Raw genomic sequence first — 18,004 nt, forward strand, 5'->3', positions numbered from 1 at the left:
CACACATTGTTAGAGAATCCAGAAAATATTTTTTTCTAATGAAAGAGGGAAGAAAACATATCATTCTAGTTTCTTTTTTTTTTTTTGTAATAAACTGTAACCAGAAGAAAAATGGAAAATAAATGGTTTATTTTAACCTAGACCTCCCAGGTCTTAGTTTTTTATTGAACAAAGTCAGGGTAGAAGCACAAGCAGAAAACAGAGCAAAACCTTGTTTTCACTAGCCTGTGCTCTACCAACTTTCTTGCATGGTCCAGGCCTCTCTATTCTGATATTTACAGTGGGTTAGTCCCTCTGATATCAATTACCAATTAAGAAAATTCCCCACATGCCAGTATATCTGATGAAGACAATTCTTAAACTGATACTCACTCTGTGGTTACTCTAGTCTGTGTCAAGTTGCCAATGAAAAACTCACCAATATACATATAATATCTCTCCTTTTTGCTTCACTTTTTGGAAAAGTGTTCTTTGGAAGAACACTTTAGAAGAACTTTTTGCCAGATCAACATTCTGCAGTTTTCACTTTCCTAAAACAATTTATATAAAAGAATCTTAGTATCTGCTACGATGTTGTTCTAGCTTGATGTCTGTTGCTGTGATAAAATGTTAACCAAAACAAGTTAGGGGAAGAAAGAGGTTATTTCTGTTTTAGATTATTGTTACAGTCCATCATTAGAGGATATCAAACCAACAGTTCCAAACAGAAACTTAGAGATAGGAACTGGACCAGAGAGCATGAAACTTCTGATCACTGGCTCTTATTAAAAGAATTCCTCAGTTTCCTTTCTTATACACCACCTTCTCAAGGATGGCAGGGCCACAGTAGCCAGGGCCCTCCTACATCAACAACTAACCAAGAAAACATGAATAAGCATATCCATACACCAGTCTGACCTAAGAGTTCTAAAAAGAAAAAAAAAGATAAATGGCTAATGTATTATCAAAAAATATCTGTTACCACAAGTAAATAGGAAACTACAAATCATAATAAATTCATGATTTCATTTTACAATAGTCAGAATGACAAAGATAAAAAAAACAATAGAAAAATGTGGGGAAAATGAACTCTTATTCACTATTGGTGGCATTCCAAACTTGTCCAACCACTCAAGACATCAATGTGGACAATCTTAAAAGCTAAGAATAAATCTACCATGTTACTCAGCTATATCACTCATAAACATGTGCTCTAAGGACTGACATTCTAATACACAGATCCTTGCTTAGCAATATTCATTGTTCTTCTTTTCACAATAGCTAACCTAAATGTACTTCAACTAATGAATGGGTAATAGAGATATGGTACCTATATATTATGGAATACTATTCAGCTGTAAAGAAAAATAAAATAATGAATCAATTTAGTAAATGGATAGACTTCAAAGGATCACCTTGAATGCAGTAACTCATATTCTCTCATTATAGATTATTACTCTTGCTCTAGATTGCTCCACTATCAGAGATGGAAAGTAAGTCTCCATTACTTAAGACAAGATACAGTTCGAACACTGATTTCAGAGGGCTTGCACTAGATCTGACACAAAAGCCTCCTTAGTACCTGGAGATGCTGTGAAAGTTTCCAGGTAAAGAAGTTAGCAATGATTCTACGCAGATATGACTCCTTTGAATCACAAAAATGACCAGTTTGGCATGGTAATGTTACACACTTCTTGATAATACCCAACAGCTCTCTAAATTGAACCCAAGATCCACTCAATGAGAGAGTAATTAAGTCTGGTACTGGAAACTTAAGTAACTATCTGAAGATCATTAAGTCATGGATCTTGGAGGTAAACCTCCAACTATCACTTTATTAGACCAGAATAAACACTGAATTTATAGTATGTGAATGACTTCAAAGGCATCTTTGATAAATTCTTAAATATCCCTCTGGAAATTCAAAAGCCAGGAATCCATCTGTCTGCCTTTATATTGACATTATATTCCATGTTCCCACAGGAGCTCACGAAGCTCTGAGTATTCAATGGATTTTTGAGACCATAGTTCCGAAGTCCTTTGCTTTCCACAAATAACATATTTCAAGGTATAATGCTACATTTATAGGTCCATTGCTGTTACACTCTGTGATCCTAGTATCAGTTTCTTCACTACCTCACTTTCTATTAATAGGAAAAAAAAAGTGTGCATACATATTTAAGAGAAGTGGGAAAATGTCAAAGCAGAAACCTAGAGGCCAAGATGAAGCAGAGGCCATGGAGAAAGGCCCCTTACAAGTTTGTTCTCCCTAGATTTCTCAGCTTGCATTTTATAAAAACCAATGCCTCCTCCTCAAAAGTTGTACAGCCTATGAATGTCTGAGCCCTGCCATATCATTTATTAACCAAAAATTGCCATATATATATATGCTTGTATTATAATCTCATGGTGACAATGCTCAGTTACAGTTCCCTCTTTTCCAGCTATCCCTGACTTGTATCAAGTTGAGAAAACTAACTGGCACAGATAGTTTTAGGAGGGAGACTTGCTAACAATGATGTAGTAATGAGAGTAGAGATATTTTAAGTGTGCTTAAAATCCTAACCAAAAAGTAAGTCTAAACCAAACTAAACCAAATCTGTGGTCTTTTAATGAAGGGAATGCATATATGAGGAATAGACTTTTTATATATGTGAGACTCTAAGACACCTACATTTTAGACCTCTCAATTTCCAAAAGTATAGCTAGTATCTGTTTGTCATCTACAGAATTTTTATGCCATCCTGCAGCCAGGTATTGGCTGAGACAGGCTGTGTTCTTCTTTTCCATATAGAAATTGATTATTCTTTCCTGTGACTGAATTTCATGAGTTCTTGTCTAAGCTCTGTTAAGTATAAATTTGTTTCATTTTCAATTGCAAGTTTGTTTATTGATTAAATCAGATTCCCTTGTCATACATACTCCCACCTCATAAAATTTCACAATAAGGGCACTAATTTTACAGTTACATTGCTCTCCCAGTGGTTTCCATCCTTAAGGCATCAACCAAGTGCTGTATATGCATTAGCTCATTTAATCTTCTAAACAACAATATGGATTACATGCAATTGTTAAATACTATGTTTTCATATTAAAATTTAGCCTTAGAAGGATAACATTAAGTGAGTATGAATTTCTGACCAAATGATGTTTAAGCATAGCCTTGTTACATTATCCTTGTCAGGAACGAAAAATAAAGAATTGAAACTGGTCCTTGTGTTGGCTCTGCTAAATCGGTGGGTGTCTCATTTTCTCTTCTCTCTGTTCTTTTTTTTATTTTTTAGATATTTTTTTGCCATTCAATATTTCTATGTTGAGAATTCTCTTTAGTTTTGTCACCCAGAATTCCCCTGGGAAGGTGTACTGGGAAGGTGTTCACTGGCCAGTGAGCACAGCATACAAAAGCTAGAAGCTGGAGACCCTGTGCATACAGGATCCCAGGAACATCTCAAGGGATTAGTCGGGTGACCTGAGGTCAGACCCAATGCCTTACCTCATTATGAGGTTTCCTTCCATGGGAAAAACACAGAACCTGCTGTTTTGAGGCCCACAGTTTGGTCTGTTGGTTGCTGTACTGTCACTGATACCCTGCTGATCTGAAACAGTGTACAATCAACTCTACCATCTTGGATCTCTCCAAGACTGACAGGTTTAAAGTAAATATGTCAACTGATTCCTTTCACTGGGTGGTGATTTTCTGGTTTTTAGATGATTTTGTGGTTTTTTGCATACCTTAGTGAGGAGATAGATTTCTAGTATTGATTTATCTTTTAAAAAAATACTAGTTTTATCACAAGGATTCCAGTTTCAGGGTATCATGAAAGGTACATTAAGGCCATCATATGTGAGTCAGAGCTCCAACACTAGATGCCTTTCTTACATTTAGTCTCTGATATATTTTAGTCTACTTTTTTTCTACATAAATTGTTTTTGTTGTAACTAAAAACACAGCAGTAATATACCTAATAGATTCAAACCCTGGATAAAATCTTTTCAAGCAATGTTTACAAAAAACAGTACTTCTCCCTTTTTTCTTTTAATTACCTTTCTTTTGTTTATGATTTATTTATTTTTATATTAATTACAGTTTATTCACTTTGTATCCCAGGTGTAGCCCCTTCCTTCATGCCCTCCCAATCCTACACTCCCTCCCTCATCTCTCTCATGCCCCTCTCCAAATCCACTGATTGGGGAGATCCCTCTCCCCTTCTATTTGACCCTAGCCTATCAGATCTCATTAGGACTGGCTGTATTGCCTGCCTCTGTGAGCAGGTAAGGCTGTTCCCCTCTTAGGGAGACATGATCAAAGAGCCAGCCACTGATTTCATGCCAATGGTATTTACTTGTGTGAACATACCACATTTTATTTACAATATCTTGACTACACGTGTTTTCAGCTATCTTGAGTACCAACCTAATTACCAAACTAAGTTATTCTATGGAAACTATGTCATTATTTAGATGTTGGTTGAATATGTCTGATATATTAGGTCATTAATCTTTACTATTGATATATCTTTTAGTAAAGCTGTGGTTAATCCCAAACAGCTGTATAACCAAATCACCACCCAGAGACTGGGATTTATTTAATTAACCTAGAACACAATGCTGAGCAGTAGTTCCTCCATTCTAAATCTCCAAGCCCTCATAGTTCCTACCATTCAGATTCACCCATACTTGCTTTTAGTGATATCTTAATTCTGGTTCATTTCTCCACCTCATTCCAAGACCTCTACTACAGCTTCTCCTCTCCCAGATCCTACTCCTCTTCTCCCTCCTATTCCTTCTCTCCTCCTGCTTCTTCCCTCTCCTCCTACTCTGAACCAGGATGTCCCACCCAATCCTCTCCATTGCTCAACATTGTGGCTGGTTGTTTTAATGGACAATTTAGAGAACAAATGGTGGCATGTTTATACAAATTTGAGACTGGTGATGCTTTGAATAAATATCACATGCAGTGTCCGGACTGAAACCAGATAGTGGGGGAGAGAAATCAGCATTTGAATGAACAAAGGTAAGGTGTATAACAAAGAAACCTTATACCAAGGTATGTTCTAAGAGATCAATGCATTTAAGTTTATTTCCTATTATGAAAAATGAAAATGCTGAATAAGATATTTAAGTATAATGTTTAGACACAAGGACTTGTGAAGTGATTAGGATTTTATAAAGGCATGAAGATATAGCTAATATGATAGAATTCTATTTTGCATCCTAATTCATGCCCCCATTCAGCCAATTTGGCTTCCATAAATTAAAACTTCTGGGTTTGTTGAAGAAAGTTGCTTAGGAACTGATGGAGGAGGAAGAATTGAAGGACGGCATTCAAGGTTCAGTAGGAACATACTTACCAGAGGTTTCCTGGGCTGAAGCTTTTGCTCCAAAAAGGAAGTTCCCTTTATCCAGCTGTTAACTCAAATTGCAGCTGTTGATAGAAAATCTGTTACTGCTCACAAGACAAGCCCTAAAACTGAGCTGGGCAACAGAAGAGAATTAATTCCCCAGCTGTTTCTAGACTCTAAGACCCACCATTTCCACATCCTGAAGCTCCAGAATTCTAGACCCATTTGTTTGTACTATCATGATTCTTATATTACATCCTGGATCTGCTGCAAGTCTCTCATCATGAAGGGCTGTTGGCTGGAATAATGATAAATTTCTCTAAATGGAAGTTTTCAATGTTTCACTTTGCTTGCATTGAGAAAAATTATCTTTTCATTCATCTTCTTTTTTATTGGGGAACTTAAAGCCTGTGACATCCCTGTCTCAGTCACGTCTATATTTTTTCGTTCTTGCATAGTACCTATTTTATTTTTGTCTCTGTCATACCTCAGTAATTTTCAAGGTATTTCAAACATTTTCATTACTGTCAAATTTTTCTTGGTGATCTCTGGTCAATGAACTTAAGTGTTATTATTTTAACTATAGGGAGGCAGTCTGGAATATGCAGATAAACAGATATACTTGATAAATAGTTGTTTTCACTTTTTACTTGACCAGCTAATTTTTCTCTCCTTCTTTATGGATTTCTCACTCCCTGATACAAATAATGTTGAAATTAAGTCAATAACTCTGTGGCGGTCTCTAGTTGTCCAAGGTAAAGGAAGAGTTACAGACTGACTAATTTAAATTGTCAGCTATAAAAGAGTGCACTACATGAGAACGCACTAACTCTTTGTGCCAAACAGTTAGCCAAGTTTTGAATACAAAGGAAAAGATCTCAGAAGGGATTATACATGATACTCCAATGAATACACAGACAACAAAGACAACAAAAACAGCCTGATCTTGCTGTGAACAAATTATGAGAATTCTAGGTAGAAGATCACAGTGTTCACAACATCTCTTAGCCAAAGCCTGCTTTTTGACATGAGAGCCCCAAACTGCCTTTAATGCTATTAACATTCTCTAGAACAGTTGCAGAAGAAAAATTCAACGCCAGCAGAGGCTATAACTCATGAAACTTAATAAAGAGGAGATTTCTTTTCATTTTACACAACCATGAGCTGAAGCCTTAAGTGTTAACGTACAAACTAGAACATGTTAACCTGAACAGTCAGGGCAATTGATGAAGGAGGATGCAATGAGATTCTTATTTCCTGCACAGATAATATACCTTGCTATTCCAACAAGATGCACTCTCGACTTTTTTTTTTTTTTCAATGCAGTTTATTCAGAAACCTTGAACAATCCTCAGACCCTGAGGAAAGCCAGCCCACAGCTTAAATAGCCTCTGGGTAGCCAACCCAGGCGTGCCACGTGGGCAATGCAGATAGGTCCACATACACGGAAGCAAGCCAGATCCTCAGCCTTAGCCAAATGTGGAATTGTTCGTGACAGAGAGCACTCACCATCGGGAAGGTGGAAGGCAGAAACCAGCTCCATCTTTAAGGCATAGCATTCCGCAGCTCTCTACAGTTCCCCCTTTTTGTTTTAGACGCATCAGGCAAGAGGAGAGGTCTGATCTCTGATATTAGAAATAAATTGGGACTTTGTACCGATGTTCGTTTAGGTGTCATTCACCCAAAGAGCATCAGACCCATCTGATACCTTTTTCTCAGAGGCGGGACCTGGGGCATCAACCCGCATGCAACCAGACATGCTCTTCTCTGGGTCCAAAGCAGCTGACCGAGTGCAGTGCTTAGCCTCGCATCCTGAGTGTAACATTTTAGCTTTTTATGGTATCCAACCATGCTTGGGGAGAATGTCCTGCTTCAATGGCTGTAAAGGCCTGAATGATCAAGGCTGCATCACACTGTTGTGAGACTCTAATCTTGCATATATACCACAGGCAAACCAAGGAGACCAACACCAGAAGGCCTGCTAACGCTCCCATGCCCGCCCATTCCTTCAGATGATTCATGGCTGCAGCAATCCATGATGATAATCCTGTGGCTAGTCCTGCGTCCACTCTGGTAGAATTTACTGTGACAATGGCCACTCTCAGCTGCTCCATCGTAGTATCGAATTCTCCAGTCCAATTACCTAAAATATAGCTCGACAATTGTTTAGACAGATTTGCAGCACAGGAAAAATTCTCATGTTATATGCTAGTGGCTCAAAGTCCAGCATATTTTCATTGACAGCCAAGTTGAGCGATTTGCCATAGGGTATCAATTTGCTCCTGCACGAGGTCAATCCTCTGATTGAACACCATCAAGCTTCCTTTTAGTTGAGCATTAATTCCTTTATGTACAACTAAGGCATGAGCTACATTGGCTAAATGATTGTTCAGGGTCTGAGCAGTCTGCCCAGTATGACTCATGGCTAATGCCATGGTGGTAGCTCCAACAGCCGCCAATGAGATGGTAGTAACAATGGTGGCTGTAGTTCCAAGATCCCTTTTCTGTCTGAAGAGAGTCATAGCGTGAGGGGCATCAACGGGCACAGGCACGCAGTGAGGCATGCGAGTAACCAGGGCATACCTAAATTTACTAGCATTCCAGCATTGGGCAAAAAAGCAAGTATCATTACCACAATTACTTGGCTCTATCTGGCTAATAATGAATAAAAATGGGGGATATAGACAAACAGGTGTGGGCTTATAGGAAATATTATGAGAAGCCTTAACCCCCTCGTTGGAACATCCTGCGTCAGTTCTAGAACTAGCAGTGGTAGTGTCCGAGGTCTGAGTAGGTTCAGGAGACCATTGCCCCCTGGGGCGAGACGTGCTCCATGCCAATTCACTAACTCCATGTTTTCCTCCACTTTTGAAAGTCATTTAAGGTTCTTAAATTATTTTTTCCTTTTTTTTAAATTTTTCATCAATTACACTTTATTCATTCTGCATCCCCCCATAAGCCCCTCCCTCCTCCCTCTGCTTGCATGCCACTCCCCAAGTCCACTAATAGGGGAGGTTCTCCTCTCCTTTCTGATCTTAGTCTGTCAGTTCACATCAAAAGTGGCTGCATTGTCCTCTACTATGGCCTGGTAAGGCTGCTCGCCCCCAGAGGGAGGTGATCAAAGAGCAGGCCAATCAGATTATGTCAGAGGCAGTCCCTCTTCACATTACTATGTAACCCAATTGGACTCTGAACTGCCCTGGGCTACATCTGTGCAGGGGTTCTGGGTTATCTCCATGAATAGTCCTTGGTTGGAGTATGAGTCTCTGGGAAGTTCCCTGTGTTCAAATTTTCCTGTTCTGTTGCTCTCCTTGTGGAGACCCTGTCCTCTCCAGATCTTACTATTTCCCAGTTCTTACCTAAAATTCCATTCACTCTGCCCAACAGTTGCCCATCAGGCTCAGCATCTACTTTGATAGTCTGAAGGGCAGAGGCTTTCAGAGGCCCTCTGTGGTAGGTTCCTATGTTGTTTCCTGTTTTCTTCTTCTTCTGATGTCCATCCTCTTTGCCTTTCCGGATGGGGATTGGACATTTTAGTTAGGGTCCTCTCTCTTGCTTAGTTTCTTTAGATGCACAGGTTTTAGTGGGTTTGTCCTATGTTGTATGTCTATATGAGTGAGTATATACCATGTGTGTCTTTTTGCTTCTGGGACAACACACTCAGGATGATCCTTTCCAGATCCCACCATTTACCTGCGAATTTCATGATTTCCTTATTTTTCATTGCTGAGTAATATTCCATTGTGTAGATGTACCACAATTTCTGCATCCATTCTTCAGTTGAGGGGCATCTGGGTTGTTTCCAGCTTCTGGCTATTACAAATAAAGCTGCTGCAAACATGGTTGAGCAAATGTCCTTTTTGTGTACTTGAGCCTGTTTTGGATATATGCCCAGTAGTGGCATAAGGTACCTCGGAGTAACCCTAACCAACGAAGTCAAAGACTTGTATGAAAAAAATTTCAAATCTCTGAAGAAAGAATTAGAAGAAGATAGAGAAGATGGAAAGATCTCACATGCTAATGGCTTGGCAAGATTAACATAGTAAAAATGGCCATCTTACCAAAAGCAATCTACAGATTCAATGCAATGCCCATCAAATTACCAACACAATTCTTTACAGACCTGGAAAGAAAAATTCTCAACTTCATCTGGAATAACAAGAAACCCAGAATTGCTAAAACAATCCTCTACAATAAAAGATCTTCCGGAGGTATCTCCTTCCCTGATCTTAAGTTGTACTATAGAGCAACAGTTTTAAAAACTGCATGGTACTGGCATAGAAACAGAATGGTGGATCAATGGAACCGAACAGAGGACCCAGAAATAAACCCACACACTTATGGACACCTGATCTTTGACAAAGATGCCAAAACCACACAATGCAAAAAAGATAGCATCTTCAACAAATGGTGCTGGTCTAACTGGATGTCTACATGTAGAAAAATGCAAATAAATCCATACTTATCACCCTGCACAAAACTGAAGTCCAAGTGGATCAAAGACCTCAACATAAAACCAGACACATTAAATCGGCTTGAAAAAAAAGTGGGAAATACCCTAGAACTCATTGGTACAGGGGAAAACTTCCTGAACAGAATACCAACAGCACAGGCTCTAAGAGCAACAGTCAATAAATGGGACCTCATGAAACTGAAAAGCTTCTGCAAAGCAAAGGACACCGTCATCAAAACAAAGCAACCACCTACAGATTGGGAAAGAACCTTCACCAACCCTTTATCTGACAGAGGACTCATATCCAGTATATATAAAGAACTAAAGAAGCTGAAAAGCAGCAAACCAAGTAATCCATTTAAAAAATGGGGAACAGAGCTAAACAGAGAATTCTCTGGAGAGGAATACCGAATGGCAGAGAAGCACTTAAAGAAATGCTCAACCTCACTAGCCATTAGGGAAATGCAAATCAAAACAACCCTGAGATTTCACCTTACACCCATGAGAATGGCCAAGATCAAAAACTCAAGTGACAACACATGCTGGAGAGGTTGTGGAGAAAGGGGAACCCTTCTCCACTGCTGGTGGGAATGTAAACTTGTACAACCACTCTGGAAATCAATCTGGCGCTTTCTCAGACAACTAGGAATAGAGCTTCCTCAAGATCCAGCCATACCACTACTGGGCACTCTCGACTTTTATGATTAGAAAGAAGACAGCGACTATCTTCAGACTATGGCTGGCACTCTTTTTAGTGCTAATTCCTGAGATGATCTTAATTTTGATCTTGTGTTCATTTACTACACTGAATTATGTAAGCCTTTGAAAGTATTCTACACCTAACCATCCCATCTTAAGTAAAGGAACAACAGAGTCTGTAAAATAGTTGGTTATAATATGGTTTATATATCTCGAGTCTATTGATGAGTGCCACTTCTCAGAAGAAAATAAATATTCTAAATATTGGTTTTTAAAAGTGTACCTGATCCCAAGGACCACTCATGGAGATGTCCTGGAACCCCTGCACAGATGAAGCCCATGGCAGTTCAGTATCCAAGTGGCCTCCACAGTAATGGGGACAGGGACTGTCTCTGACATGAACTGATTGGCCTGCTCTTTGATCACCTCTCCCTGAGTGGGGAGCAGCCTTACCAGGCCACAGAGGAAGACAATGCAGCCACTCCTAATGAGATCTGATAGTCTAGGATCAGAGAGAAGGGGAGGAGGACCTCCCTTTTCAATGGACTGGCATAGGGACATAGGTGGGGTAGAGGGAGGGTGTGATTAGGAGGGGAGGAGGAAGGGAGGTACAGGGGAGGTACAAAGTGAATAAGCTGTAATTAATAAAAATAAATAAAAATAATTAAAAAATAAATAAAAAGATAATAATCTTACAAAAAGTTTGCACACACACACAAAAAAATATGTACCTGATCATCCAAAAACTCTGAAGGGTTGTGCAGTGAGATTGACATTATGTGCTGGCTGAAATATTTAATTCTGTTCCTTATGGGTTAATAATTCATTCTGCCCTCAAAATCCATATATTGAGAATTATTTCTTATGTCTATAGAAATCATACATATGATTACCTCAGTGAGTACATGAGTAAACAACTTAAAATCTTAAAAAATTCACAGTTTGTTATGCCTTGAAGAAAAACGTTATAATTCCAGAGAGAGCCCAAATATGAACATTAACACTTGCTTCAAGGGTGATTACAACTTTCATTAAGTGACATCAAAATGGCCCAAAATTCAGTGAAAGAAGTAACCTAGGGTATAAAGGAAACAGAAAGAATTGAAATTATAAGTAGAGCTTGATGATGTGATTAAAACCCCTATTTCTGTGACACAATTTAATCAGTAAGGAGTGTTTTCTTATGCATGTTGAAGAGATGGACTTATTTTTGAAGAATATACTGTGAGCACTGCTTAATATTGAAGGATTTAGAATAAACATGCCCTGTTGACAAGGCAGCAGCAGAGCTTCAGGGGATTAGATTCAAATATCTGCTGTGAGTCAAGAACCGCAGGCAGCGTTGCCTGCCTCAGAGGGACCTCTCATGGAGGAGCAATAATAAAGTGCATTCTGATTTTATTGTCTTAAATTGTCAGTGTCACCCAAGTTTTCACTATTCACTATCTTAATCAGTCAACAGTCTGCTCCAGTGGGGCAACACCCTTCAGCAGGCAAACATTACAGTTTGTAGAGAACTCACTAATTTTTAAAGAAAGAAAAAATGCTTACTAAGATATGTTTAGTGGGTTTTTTTGACAAATTTAATTGCGAAAATAATACTCTACAGTGCATAAGCATGAATTTTATACAAATTGAGACAAAAAAGTATGTTTCTTCTGATGTGAATCACTTTACGATAAGCCAACAAAATCTCTGATATGCCTGTATTGATCTAATGTCTTGTGACTTTGATATGCTTATTTATCAATGGCAATATGATTTTGATAGTTTTGAATGAAATATGCAACCCTGCTGAAGTTAATTTAGAATAATCTATCGATAAGCTCAATAATTGCTGAGAAAGCAAGTCTTTTTTTTTCTTAGATGACCCTTGTTTTTATTTATTTATTTATTTTTTTATCAGTTACATTTTATTAACTCTGTATCCCAGCCGTGCCCCGATCCCTCATTCCCTCCCAGTCCCTCCCTCCCTCCCTCATCTCCACCTTGCCCCTTTCCAAGTCCACTGATAGGGGGGACCTCCTCCCCTTTCATCTGATCCTGTTTTATCAGGTATCTTCAGGACTGGCTGCAAAGCCCTCCTCTGTGGCCTAACAGGACTGCTCCTCCCTTCGGGGGTGGGGAGACCAAAGAGCCAGTCATTGAGTTCCTGTTAGAAATAGTCCTTGTTCCCCTCACTTTGGGAAACCAATTGGTTACTGAGCTACCACAGGCTACATCTGAGTGGAGGTTCTAGGTTATATCCATACATGGTCCTTGGTTGAATGTCAGTCTCAGAAAAGACCCTGTGCCCAGATATATTTGGTCCTTGTGGAGCTCCTATCCTTTCCCCATCAGACTAACTCCCCTTCTTTCTTATGATTCCCTGTACTCTGCCAAAGGTTTGGTCATGAGTCTTGAAAGCAAGTCTTTTTTACTCTTTCTTTTTACTCAGTTCAGCTTTGTTCAATGCCTTCACATTTGCTTTGTGCCTGACATATTTTTTTTCTGATTCCATGTTGAAGAAATAAATCAAATTTCTAGTGATGATAGTATTAGGTTAATAACAATCACTGATATGAATTATTTAGCCTACTCTCCATTTTTCAAAATTTCTTTAAGGTAATTATGGAGTAGCCTTTTTCCTTTTATTGTTTATTAAAATGAACAAGTCAAGTAAAATTTGAGGCAAATATTTTTAATGAATATATTGGGGAAAGATTAATGATTTAATTCATGTATACATATTAATTTTCACTGTTTTATTAAATCTGCAAGAGAAATTTGTATCACTTAACAACATTTAACTTACTCTTAACTGGATCACATTTAGATGTAAGTGACTTTAAATATTTACTATGCTATAATTCCCAGTGAATTATCTAATCTATATTTTTATGCTACTTGATCATGTCTATTTTCTTAACATAAAAATTATTTAAAATAGCTTAAAGTTTAAAAGTGAATAAAATATGTTCATTCGGTGAGGTTTTCTTTTAATGTGCCATTTGGGGTGGGGATAAAGTGATTGTGAAGCATGCATAAAAGGCTGGATAGAATTCACAGCTACAGCCACAAAAGAGTAGTATTGATTAAAGTCACATCAATGTAGCTTTGATTAAAATAGTAATTACGAATCATTAAAAGAGCGTTTTGTATTTTAAGGTCTATTTTCCCAAGCATTATTTCAGTTACCTTTCACAGAGTTTATAAGTATTACCCTAATTTTAAATGTATGAGTCTCAGAGAGATTATTACTTCCTGAATAACATGGGCAGAAAATAGCTTAAATCTTTGCTTCTAAGTCAATTTTCCAGTTTATGAAGAACTAGGCTGGCCAAAGAGCCCAAAGTCATTGAGATTACAAAGAGAGGGGCTGAGGTCTATCTCAAAAGAAAGAGGAACTAGCATTCTTGACAAGCTATGATATAATGAAATTTTCACAAATTACAATGTAAATATCAATGTATTCTTCCAGCATCAGAATGTGAATTTATTTTTTAAAGCATGAGATGCATGTCTACAGTAGAATTTAGTATTTCATGGACTCACTGAAATGCTCTGTTTCTATTAGTCAATTAGTCATTGTATTAGGGATGGCATATAGAAATAAAGAATATTAAATATTTCATAATATCTCCTAGATTCCATTGAACTTTGAAGTCCAATATTTTCTATAATTACATTAAGAGAGAGAATGATCAGTAAAAAAAATTAATATTGAGGGAAATATTAGCAAGAATTTAGCTTATATGACCTATCTATTTTATTTTTATTTATAAAAGACATTTTAAACAAGAGAACATATTTTATTATATGAGAGAAACATAGTAACAGAAAGAAAAATATTTGTGAATATGTATTGATTCTCCTGATTAAAACTGCTAAAAATTTTAATGTATCTTCAGGACTGGCTGTAGTGTCCTCCTCTGTGGCCTAGCTAGGCTGCTCCTCCCTCGGGGATGGGGGGCTGAGGTCAAAAAGCCAGCCGTTGAGTTCATATCAGAAATAGTCCCTGTTCCCCTTACTAGGGTACCTACTCGGATACTGAGCTACCATGGGCTACATCAGAGCAGGGGTTCTAGGTTATATCCATGCATTGTACTTGGTTGGAGAAACAGTCTCAGAAAAGGTCCCTGTGCTCAGATATATTTGGTCATTGTGGAGCTCCTGAAGATACCTGATAAGCTAGGGTCAGATGGAAGGGGAGGAGGACCTCCCCATCAGTGGATTTGGAAAGGGGCAGGGAGGAGATGAGGGAGGCAGGGTGGGAGGGAATGAGGGAGCTATAGTTGGGATACAAACTAAATAACCTGTGATTAATATAAAAAATAAAAATTGTTTTTAAAAAAGACAAATAGAGAAGCAATAAACATAGTTAAGTAAGTGTAAGTGTCCCCCCAAAAAAGATAATGCTTTATATTTTTCACTCTTTTAGTTAAATATTTTCTAATACAATTCACACACACACACACACACACAGTGAAATAAAAACTTTTCAGTGAAGACATTTATGCATGCCACTACTGCTATTATCAAGGGAAATAGCTTAACAAATAGTTTCCCAGTGTCTGTCATTAACAACAACAGCCCCACTCTGAATTAAAGTAAAAGTAACTGAGTTATTTTTTGTTGTTGTTGACTGTGAATGCATATCTATTTTAAAAATAGATATGAACTTCTTTAAACATATTTTTGGATATTGTTTTTCATCATTTACTTGACATATATTCATTGCACATTAAAATGATTTTTATAAAAAGACAATTTCCTTTAAATATAACATGCTGACCATATTCATTTTCATGTCCACCCTTCCCTTCCAACTCACATATCTACCCACATATGTATCTACCTATATATATATGAATGAATGTGTATGTATTTGTGTATGTACATATGTATCTATCCATCAATATGTACTGTATATATAAATATGTGAACCGATGACAAGTGTATGAGATTTTTCTTTCTGTGTCATGCCTATTTTGCTCAATAACGCAAACACCAGTTGCATCTACTTTCTAGCCAATTACTAATTCAAATCGGTAGTTATATAATCATATATTCTTTATCCATTAATCTGCTAATTATGTAAGTTTAATACAATGAATAATATGGCAATTAACATGCATGTGCATATACCTTCTTACAATGTGGAACAGAATACTTTTGAATTTTACCCAGGTGGGGGAGGGTGGTCTTAATTTTGTTTTTATGAGAACACTGGTATTCGTTCCCACAGTGGTTCATGTGTTTCTGCATCTTCAGGAGCCCTTGTTGTTTGTTCACCTAATGATAATCATTCTTGGTGGGATTAAGTCTCAAAGTGGTTTTCACTTGCCTTTCCCTGATTGCTGAAACCTGAGAACAGTTTTTTTCCCCGCATAAGTTCACTGTCATCTTAATATCATTATTTGAGAACTATCCAATATCACATTAGGATACTTATTTGTCATTTTCTGTTCAGCGCAGTCCCAGATTTCAGCTGGGTTCCTGGAGCGTGGCTTGTGGATGGAGAACAGATTCTGTTTCTCTCAGGGGCAGGTATGGTGCTTTAGGGTAAGGCCCAAATACACTAACGTAGGGTGTGGGAAACGTTTTCCACAGAGTGTTACAGTTTAGCTCTTTTAGCATGAGATCTCCGGTGGCAATGGAAGCTCAGGTGTTCCAAAGCCTATGGCGATACCATAGAGTTACACCTCTTGATAGGCTTGCAGCCAAGACACAACCCTGTTCATTGTCCAGGCCCAGCTGGCCGAAGGGCAGGCCTGGGGGTAGAGGATAAATGTGATGCTCCTTCTAAGACCTGGGATCAGCCAGATCAGGGGAGACTTTTAAGATCACACTAAGGTAGTCTGTCATAATATTCACAGCACAAATTAATGTATATCCAAAGATGATAGACTTCAACATTATCCAGCAGAGCCCCACACTTAGGATTCGGTTTGTTTATCACTTTGAAAGAGCTCTGTATTTCAGATATTACCCACTGCCATTCTTTAGCATGTATCCTCACTCCACTAAATTTATCAAAGATTATTACAACCATTGTCATATATCACCTATGACAATGTAATCATTTTCATTATTTTATTTTAATTCTGTCAATATTTGAGCATAGGAGGTCTTTGTCTTATTAACGCCTCCTTCAATTAATTTATTTCTGTTATTCAGTTTCTTCATGTGGAGATCTTATATTTCCTTAGTTAAGTACATTCTATTGTATTTTTCCTCATTTCTTTCTCAACAAAATCATTGTCAATATAAATGATTGTTATTGGTTTTTGTTTCCTATTTTACCCAAGGTGGTTATCAATTTGGACCTTTCTGGCAGACTCTTTTTTTGTTTGTTTTTTTTCTTCAATGCAGTTTATTCAGGAACCTTGAACAATCCTCGGACCCTGGGGAAAGCCAGCCCACAGCTTAAATAGCCTCTGGGTAGCCAACCCAGGCGTGCGACGTGGGCAATGCAGATAGGTCCACATACATGGAAGCAAGCCAGATCCTCAGCCTTAGCCAAATGTGGAGTTGTTTGTGACAGAGAGCACTCACCATCGGGAAGGTGGAAGGCAGAAACCAGCTCCATCTTTAAGGCATAGCATTCCGCAGCTCTCTACAGTTCCCCCTTTTTGTTTTAGACGCATCAGGTAAGAGTAGAGGTCTGATCTCTGATATTAGAAATAAATTGGGACTTTGTACCGATGTTCATTTAGGTGTCATCTACCCAAAGAGCATCAGACCCGTCCGATATCTGGCAGACTCTTAAATAGCTCCTAATACAATATCACATTATCTGTTGAAAAGCATTTTGACTTCTTCATTTCCTACTTGTATAGCTTTTTTTTTCTTTATGTGGTCTCTTATTGCTAGAACTTGAAACACTAAAATGAATAGGCAAAGAAAAGGAGGACACGTTTCCATTTTCAATGTTAAAATAAGTACTTTTTCATTTTTGTTGAGTCTAGTCTATTTTGATAGAAGAGTAATGTTGACTCAAACATTACTTTGATAGCTCTACTTCCACTCATATTTTATTGAAAATAAGTGTGTATGTGGCTAAGCATAGGAAAGAGGAAGTGTCAGATACTTACTACGTTGTTTTCTGCTTATTCCTTTGAGGCGGGGTCTTCCTTGAACTGGGAGCTTGCATTTATTCAAGTAGGCCAGGACTAACAAGTCCCTGGGATCTGCTGGTCTCTGTTCCCTTTGGTGCTAGGCTACTGGTGTGCACAAATACTTGGATGATTATACCGGTGTAGTGATGGAAAGACTGCTCTGGGTGCTTCTGCCTGCTGTGTCACATAGTTCTCCGTTATTACTTTGGGACTTCTGTATTTTTAACTAAATTTACCCCATTTATATAATGTTGCTTTATATGTGATATTGTTACAGTAGCATTTGAGACCCATTTAAAAAAAAAAAAAAAGCTTTTTCCTTCTTGCGGAAAACTAAAATCTGTCTGTGGGTGAAAACATGACATTGTCTTCCCCTAAGAGTCAATCTGGTTGAGCTTCTCAGGTGTATGGCAAAGGAATCATACTTCAAA

Source organism: Meriones unguiculatus, chromosome 12 (assembly GCF_030254825.1).
Source record: "Meriones unguiculatus strain TT.TT164.6M chromosome 12, Bangor_MerUng_6.1, whole genome shotgun sequence".
Taxonomy (NCBI): domain Eukaryota; kingdom Metazoa; phylum Chordata; class Mammalia; order Rodentia; family Muridae; genus Meriones; species Meriones unguiculatus.